The following is a 9,389-nucleotide window of genomic DNA, read 5'->3' on the forward strand; positions in this document are numbered from 1 at the left end:
AATAAATTAAGAAATAAAACAAACAACCTGACTAAATCCTTAAAAAATTTTTTTATCAATGACAAAATAGAGGAAAACACAAATAAGCCACGTGAGCTCTGGAAAATTCTCAACAACCAGCTTCCTGGATGCAGCCAGAAACTTAAAACCAGACTCACCAACATCAACATCAAGGAGGGTGACGCCCTCATTACAGACAAAATAGAGGTAGCAAGCAGACTTAACATCTTTTTCACCAGCATAGCCACAACTCTCGTTAACAAGCTATCCCAACATTCTGGTCGCTTTGGTGTAGAACACATTAAAGCCTTCTACAGAAAGCTAGGAGTAGTCAACAACAATTTCAAATTAGAAATGGTCTCAGCTAACGAGGTGCTTAATAAATTGAGCGCGCTCCACCCAAACTTGGCCACCGGCCTTGACAATATCCCCTCCAGATTCCTCATGGACTCTGCCACCACCATTGCCCCAATAATCACTCATATAATAAACCTCTCAATCAAACAAGGCCAAGTACCCAAGGATTTCAAGATAGCAAGAGTAACCCCCCTTTATAAAAAAGGAAGCAAATTAGAACCTGGTAACTACCGACCTGTTTCTATTCTCAGTTCCATTTCGAAAGTAATGGAGAAAATAGTTTATGAACAGGTTGATAGATACGTTGCTACTAATAAACTAATGTACAAATTCCAATCTGGCTTCAGAACTAACCACTCCACTGACACATGCCTTCTCTATCTGACCGACCACATCAAACATGAGGTGGACGCGGGCAAATACTGCGGCATGGTCATGCTGGACATTCAGAAGGCCTTTGACACCGTTAACCATGCTATACTGTTGGATAAGCTCCGAGCAATCGGATTCGGCGAAACCTCATCAAGCTGGATGCAATCTTACTTGGAGGGGAGGAAACAGGTGGTAGAGGTGAACGGCACCGTGTCCCCTCCCCTCTCAGTAAGCTGTGGAGTCCCCCAAGGCAGTATACTAGGACCTTTACTGTTCCTAATATACGTAAATGACATGCCATCAGCATGCCACTGTGAATTGTTCCTGTTTGCGGATGACTCGGCCCTGCTAGTATCCGGCAAGGACAAGTCACAGGTGGAACAAATCCTCAGTGCTGAACTCCTCAATATTTGCACCTGGCTCGCTGACAACAAGCTATCCATACACTTAGGTAAAACGGAATCCATCCTATTTGGGTCCCATATCAAACTTAAGAAGGTCAGTGACTTCACTATAAAAGTGGGTGACATTGTTATCACCAGGAAGGATGAGATCACCTACCTAGGTTCCATTCTAGAGGCTAATCTTTCCTGTGATAAAATGGCAACCAAGGTGATCAAAAAGGTCAACCAAAGAACAAGATTCCTCTACAGAATCTCCTCTCTGGTCAACAAAAACACCTTGAGGATTGTAGCGGGAACTCTCATTCAACCCTTCTTCGATTACGCTTGCACCTCCTGGTACACCAGCACCTCCAAAACCCTCAAATCTAGACTCCAAACATCCCAGAATAAGCTAATCCGGTTACTTTTAGACCTCCACCCCAGATCACACCTCAATCCAACCCACTTCTCCAAAGTGGGCTGGCTCAGGGTGGAGGACAGAGTAAAACAACTTGCACTGAGCCTAGTCTATAAAATCCGCTACACCTCCTTGATACCGAAGTACATGTCAAACTACTTCCTTAACGTAAATGACCGCCATAACCACAACACCAGGGGGAGCTCCACAAACCACGTTAAACCCAGATTTCGATCTAACAAAGGTCTTAACTCATTCTCTTTCTATGCCACATCAATGTGGAATGCACTCCCAACAGGTATAAAAGTAAGTGCATCTCTATATTCCTTCAAAACCGCTCTAAAACAACACCTCCAGGCAACTTCAACACTTTACTAATACCCTCCTCCATTCACATCCCATCTCCCCGGATTATAAACAACTCAAATGTACTTCTAATGTATATACTTGTTCTTATGCTATCTGAACTCACTATGTTCTCTGCTGGCTGTACATATCCTACTGTAAGACCTACACTGTTTCAATGTCCACATTTCTCTGTTGATGACCGAAGTTCTGATATCAACCAAAGCTCCTCATCCCACCCTACCGGATTGTAAATAATGTAAATAATTCAATGTACATACTATGATGATTAACTTGTGTGATGACTGTATTATGTTGATAGTATATATTTGTACCATGAATTGATTAACGTGGACCCAGACTGAAACAAGTTGAAAAACTTATTCGGGTGTTACCATTTAGTGGTCAATTGTACGGAATATGTACTGTACTGTGCAATCTACTAATAAAAGTATCAATCAATCAATCAATCAAAACACACTGCACATACGCACACGCAGATTGTATTACACGCACGCACTTCTGAAAAGTTGTATTACACGCGCACGTGTAATATAGAAATGTCACAAAAGTCTCGTGTAAGTAAACAGCCTATCGATGGTTCTTTCTGATTAGGGACGGACATCACAACTACAAACACGTACGTGGATCTGAATACGCACTCAGATTAATACACAGACAGACAAATTAGTACACACACAGTTGGATTACACACGCACAGATTGAGGTACATGTTTTCAAATAATTTTGCTACAGTAATACTTCCATAAGAATGGTTGATTTTCATTAAACATGACAGTATTACGAAAATACAGTTGGCTACTATGTTGGAATAGAATAGAATGGAATAGAAATCCATAGGCACAGTTGAAATACAATATAAACAAATAACATGTTGAAAATATATACATAAATGCATTGTAAGTTACTGGGACAGAATCATTTTAATGAAAGAAAGAAATCATGAAAACCATGTGCAGGTGTTGTACTAAGCACTGCTACTCTGCACCATACTTAGCGCAGAATGAGTCGATAACGCCAACCAGGGACGTTAAATAACTTTGTCAGAGCTGCTGATGGTGTGTTTGACGGAGAGGCGGCTGGAAGGAGATACTGCTGAATTCCACTCTCCAAGGTAAATGCTTTACATTAACATTATATTACTTAATAAAAAAAATAGTGTACTTGTTTGTATTAGACTGTATTGTGTTGTTTCATACAATATTTATAATCTCAAAGTGTGTTTTTTTTTGGTAAAAAATAAAAACTGTTACATGTTAAAGTTGTGATGTTTTGGGAGTCAAACTGTTATGATTTCGTATTGTACGGAACTCAAGATGTAGAAAAGGAGGCCAACGTGCAATTTAAAGTCTTTATTCCAAGGAGGTATTTAACCAAAGGCGACGGTGGCGAGGTAGGGAGCACACCATGGAAAAAACAGCACACAAAACACACAAGAACTGGTGGTCATACCTGGCACAGTAGGGCCAACCATACAGGCGGGAGACATCGGTGCCAACGCGGGAAGGAGCCTCGGAGGGCGAGTCACGGGAAATATTCCAGCGGTGAAGAAGTACGTCTGTTCAGGAACAGGAGCACTAAGCGTGAAGAAACCGACGCCTCCCAGCTGCCACTACTCAGCTTAAATAGCCCTGATGTGATTAGTGGCCGGTGTGCCCAAAATCAATGCCACCTGAGGATCGTCCATTGTAGGAAGAGAGAGAGAGAGCCAGAGAAGCGAGGAGAGCGAACACACCAGAGAGCAGATAATCATCACACAAACACAAGTTGAATTGCTTTGCGTTTATATCAGTGGGCGACACTTTTTCACAATAAAAGTTTTCCAAGGTACGAGCTGCGTCACCAAAGCAATCAAAGGCATATCCTGAGGTACTACTGTCATTTATATTTGACCCATGAAAGAAAACCCAAACTGAATGAAAGTTCCATTCAGTGGTGCAAAAAGAATACTTCAAATGAAATGATGTCATGCATGCCAACGATGAACTTCTGACTGTACTCACTGATGAGTAAATACATGAATTATTACAAGAAACATTAATGGGAATATGTCATTATTGTTATGCTGCCAAAGAAAAACTACCAGCTGCAGTCAATAATGATCACCACAGGCAAGTAATAGGGCCTTGGCCTAAAGACGTTATAGAATTTTCAGAATCATTTATTGAAGGGTTTAGGTGACTGGCTGAGTGACTGACCAACTAAAAAACAAACTAACTAACAAACTAACTAACTAACTAACTAACTAACTAACTAACTAACTAACTAACTAACTGAATGAGTGACTGTCTGACTAACTAACTGACTGTCTATCTAACTGACCTACTAACTGACTGACTGACATCCTGACTAACTTACTCACTAACTCACTTATTGACTTTGTGATCAAAACTTACATTATGACTGACTGACTGACTGACTGACTGACTGACTGACTGACTGACTGACTGATTAACTAACTAACTAACAAACTAACTAACTAACTAATCGGCTGACTGGCTGACTGACAAACTAATTCAGTCATTTACTCACTAACTGACTTATTGACTAAGTGGTTAAAATTTACTTAATGACTAAATGGCTGAATAATGACTGACTATCTAACTGAGTAACTATCGAACTGACTAACTAACTTACTGACTAACTAACTGACTGACTAACTGGCTAACAAACAAATGAACAACTAACTAACTAACTAATCGACTGGCAGACAAGATAACTAACTAACAAACCAACTAACTGACTTACTCACTAACTCACTTATTGACTTTGTGATGAAAAACGGCTGACTGACTAACAAATGACCGACTATCTCACTGACTAACTATTTAACTGATTAACCAACCTACGAACTGACAATTCAACGATTTAACCAACCAACAAAACTAACTAAATACACACCCAACTAACTAACTAAATATCTACCTTGCAAACTAACTAAATAACTAACCATCTAACCAACTAACTTACTGAATAACACACTAACTAACTTACTCACTAAGCAACGTAGTGACTAACTACTAGACTGACGGACTAGATTACAAACAAACTAACTAACTAACTAACTAACTAACTGACTGACTTAGTGGCCCATTGACTGATTGGATAACTAACTGACTAGATAACTGGTTAACTAGTTAACTGACTGGCTTACTAACTAACTGACTAACTGACTCATTATACTACACATTTGTACACATCTTTGGAACAAAGGCCCAAATGTTTCCAATGATGTGTGTAATGATGACAATACCTCGTTACCATGGACACCATCATTGAAATATCAACGACAGTTTGTGATTGGGCTTCAACCGTACTAGATGCTAACATGAAACAGTACCAAGCTGTGGAGGTTGAAACCATCCAGTATTTACTGGATAACGCAGAAGGAATGCCAATGGATAAGGAGTTGAAATGCATGAAGAAAAGGCGTGAATCCATCAGTGCTAACAAGGTTTCTGGAGGGTGGGGGTGACTAACGGTGAGCATGGCCTTAATCAGGATTTCATGTTGGCCTCCCTGTTGCTTTGAATGGAGGCGCTCCTCTCTGTTTGCTGATAGCGCCAGAAGTGTGAGGGCGGCAGGGTCAGGGGTCGCAGGCCGCTGAATGACGTGACGTTGCCGCTTCAGCCACTTCTGTTCACTGACCCACAAAACACAAATCCAGCCCCCGCTGAGAAGCACTTTTTGTGCTGTCATCGCCCTCAGAAGATGCTGACGAGCGGGTGAGCGGGTGGGGGGTGGAGTGCTGCGAACCAGCAGGCCGCTTGCTCTGTTCGCCCAATCAAAAGAAGACGCCCGCATTGTGTGGAGAGCTTTTGCATACTTGCGTGTTAGAGGGGGTGTTAACCTTTGACACCGTCGACTTGGCGACGACAACAGAAAGCACTTCTCGTGGGCTGCGCATTAACGCACGCCGAGGTAACGCCTCACGTATCAAAAGCGCAAAAAAAAAGGGAAGAGGAGAGAGAGGCGCTACTTGAGATGGAGGCTCGTTCACGCTGGAAAACTATAAGTGTGCTCGCACATCTCAAAGTGAAGCATTTCTCAAAGTGCTTACACTCATGAAACAAAAACAAGGAGTACATTGAAGAATCATGCAAAGCATACTTCACACAAAACCTGACAAGTAAGCACTTTGGTGCAGGGCTTTTTCAGTTTTGTCAACAATGCACAAAAGGGCATTTTAAAAATATCCATTCATCCATTTTCTATCGCTTGCCCCTCTCGGGATCGCGGGGGGTAGCTTATCCCAGCTGCACTCAGACAGGAAGCAAGGTACACCCTGGACTGGTCGCCACCTCCCCGCAGGGCCAACACAGATAGACAGACAACATTCACGTATGCGGGCCAATTTAGTGTTGCCAATCAGATATCCATCCATCCATTTTCTACCGCTTATTCCCTTTTAGGGGTCGCGGGGGGCGCTGGCGCCTATCTCAGCTACAATCGGGCGGAAGGCGGGGTACACCCTGGACAAGTCGCCACCTCATCGCAGGGCCAACACAGATAGACAGACAACATTCACACTCACATTCACACACTAGGGCCAATTTAGTGTTGCCAATCAACCTATCCCCAGGTGCATGTTTTTGGAGGTGGGAGGAAGCCGGAGTACCTGGAGGGAACCCACGCATTCACGGGGAGAACATGCAAACTCCACACAGAAAGATCCCGAGCCTGGATTTGAACCCAGGACTGCAGGAACTTCGGATTGTGAGGCAGACGCACTAACCCCTCTACCACCGTGAAGCCCGCCAATCAGATATATGTGCAGTAAATATGACAAACTCAGGAGGTCGGTTTCTATTAAAGCCTTCTAATTCTAATCTTTAAAAATTGCACATTCTTAGGTGGAACAATAAGTTACAGCACATCCGGAAAGTATTCAGCCTCATTCCAAAATGTAATAAATTCATTAGTCCTCAAGATTCTACACACAATACCCCTTAATGACAATGAGAACATTTAGTTTTTTATACATTTTGCTTATTGCAAAATAAAAAATACACATGATGGATAGATGGATGTGCATAAATATTCTTTGTTGACGCACATTTGGCAGCAATTATAGCCACAAGTCTTTTTTAATACAATGCCACAAGTTTGGCACATCTATTTTTGGGCAGTTTCGCCCATTCCTCTTTGCAGCACCTCTCGAGCTCCGTCTGGTTGGATGGGAAGCGTTTTAATCCATCCATCCATCCATTTTCTAGTGCTTATTCCCTTCAGGGTCGTGGGGGGCGCTGGAGCCTATCTCAGCTACAATTGGGTGGAAGGCTGGGTACATCCTGGACAAGTCCATGATATAAAAAAACCTGGTTGAATTTTCAATTGTGTGTAAGTATTTTTTTAATACTTTGTTATTATACTGAACAAGAATAAAAATGCAACACTTTGATTTTTGCTCCCATTTTTAATGATAAATGTGTTGTACTTGTATAGCGCTTTTCTACCTTCAAGGTACTCAAAGCGCTTTGACACTACTTCCACATTTACCCATTCACACACAAATTCACACACTGATGGAGGGAGCTGCCATGCAAGGCGCTAACCAGCACCCATCAGGAGCAAGAGTGAAGTGTCTTGCTCAGGACACAACGGACGTGACGAGGTTGGTACTAGGTGGGGATTGAACCAGGGACCCTCGGGTTGCGCACGGCCACTCTCCCTCACCGCGCCATGCCGTTGAACTCAAAGATCTAAAACTATTACTATATATACAAAAGACCTATTCCTCTCAAATATTGTTCACAAATCTTTCTAAAACTGTGTTAGTGAGGATTTCTTTTTGCCAAGATAATCTGTACCACCTCACTGGTGTGTCATATCAAGATGCTGATTAAACAGCAAAGTTATTGTACATGTGTGCCTTAGGATTCCCACAATGAAAGGTCATTCTGAAATGAACAGTTTTGCATAATTGTGGTTGTGGAAGGGGGTCAGAAAAGCAGTCAGTATCCGGTGTGACTGTCATTTGCCTCACATAGTGCAACACATCTCCTTGGCATAGAATTAATCAGGTTGTTGATTGTGGCCTGTGGAATGTTGGTCAACTCCTCTTCAATTGCGGTGCCAAGTTGCTGGATATTGTCAGGACCTGGAAGACGCTGTCGTATACGTCAATCCACAGCATCCCAAACATGCTCAATACTTGATATGTCTGGTGAGTATGCTGGCCATGCAAGATCTGGGATGTTTTCAGCTTCCAGGAATTGTGCACAGATCTTTGCAACATGGGACCGTGCATTGTCATGATACAACATGAGGTGATGATCTCGGGTGAATGGAACAACAATGGACCTCAGGATCTTGTCACGGTATCTCTGTGCATTCAAAATGCCATCAATAAAATGCATTTGCGTTCATTGTTGATAACATATGCCTGCCCATACCATAACCCCACCTCCACTATGGGCCATTAGATTCATGACATTGACATCAGCAAAACGCTCTCCCACACGTCACCACACGCTGTCTGCCATCATCTGTGAAGACAACACCTCTCCAACGTGCCAGACACCATTGAATGTTAGCATTTGCCCACTCAAAATGGTTACAGCGACAAACTGCAGTCAAGTCGAGAAACCGATGAGGACGACGAGAATGCAGATGAGCTTCCCTGAGACGGTTTTGTCGCAGTTTTTGCAGAAATTATTTGGTTATACAAACTAATTGTTGCAGCAACTGTCCGGTTGGCTGATCTCAGACAACCATGGAGGTGCACCTGCTGGATGTGTAGGTCCTAGGCTGGTGTGGTTATATGTGGTCTGTGGTTATGAGGCCGGTTGGATGTACTGCCAAATTCTCTAAAACGCCATTGGAGACAGCTTATGGTAGAATTTTTTTTACATTCAATTCGCAGGCAACAGCTCTGGTGGACATTCCTACAGTCAGCATGCCAACTGCACGCTCTCTCAGAACTTGCAACATCGGTGGCATTGTGCTGTGTGATAAAACTGCCCATTTGCGGAGAGAATGAGCACGTTCAGTGGAAGGCTCAGACTCCCAAAATGTAACACAGAATGACACAGGAGGTCCTTCATACTACAGCCATCAGACTGTATAATGCATATATTCCTTCTTGACTGCACTTAAATGTAGAATATATGTAGAATATATTTATACTATTCATCTATTATATATTTATATGTCATATATTATTTATGATTATAATTGTTTATTGTGTGTGGTGCTGAATTTCCCCCAGGGATCAATAAAGTATTTTCTATTCTATTCTATTCTATTCTATTTCAGAGTGGCCTTTTACTGTGGGCATCCTAAAGCACCCCTGTGCAACAATCATGCTGTTTAATCAGCATCTTGATATGCCACACCTGTGAGGTGGGATGGATTATCTTGGCAAAGAAGAAATGCTCACTAAAACAGATTTGGACACATTTGTGAACAATATTTGAGAGAAATAGGTAATGCATAGGCTTCACAGTGGAAGAGGGGTTAGTGCGTCTGCCTCACAATACGAAGGTCCTGCA

General features: G+C 42.3%; 1 protein-coding gene across 1 annotated transcript in view; it reads right to left on the reverse strand.

Moving 5' to 3' along the window:
- The window catches only part of h6pd (hexose-6-phosphate dehydrogenase (glucose 1-dehydrogenase)), a 60,877-nt gene extending 57,374 nt beyond the window's left edge, over nucleotides 1-3,503 (reverse strand). The window contains exon 1 of the mRNA XM_061874605.1: nucleotides 3,349-3,503. The gene's annotated coding sequence lies outside the window, so the exon portion shown is untranslated. The remainder of the gene's footprint in view (nucleotides 1-3,348) is intronic.
- Between the last annotated feature and the right edge of the window lie 5,886 nt (nucleotides 3,504-9,389).

This window comes from Nerophis ophidion, linkage group LG16 (assembly GCF_033978795.1).
Source record: "Nerophis ophidion isolate RoL-2023_Sa linkage group LG16, RoL_Noph_v1.0, whole genome shotgun sequence".
NCBI classification, from domain to species: domain Eukaryota; kingdom Metazoa; phylum Chordata; class Actinopteri; order Syngnathiformes; family Syngnathidae; genus Nerophis; species Nerophis ophidion.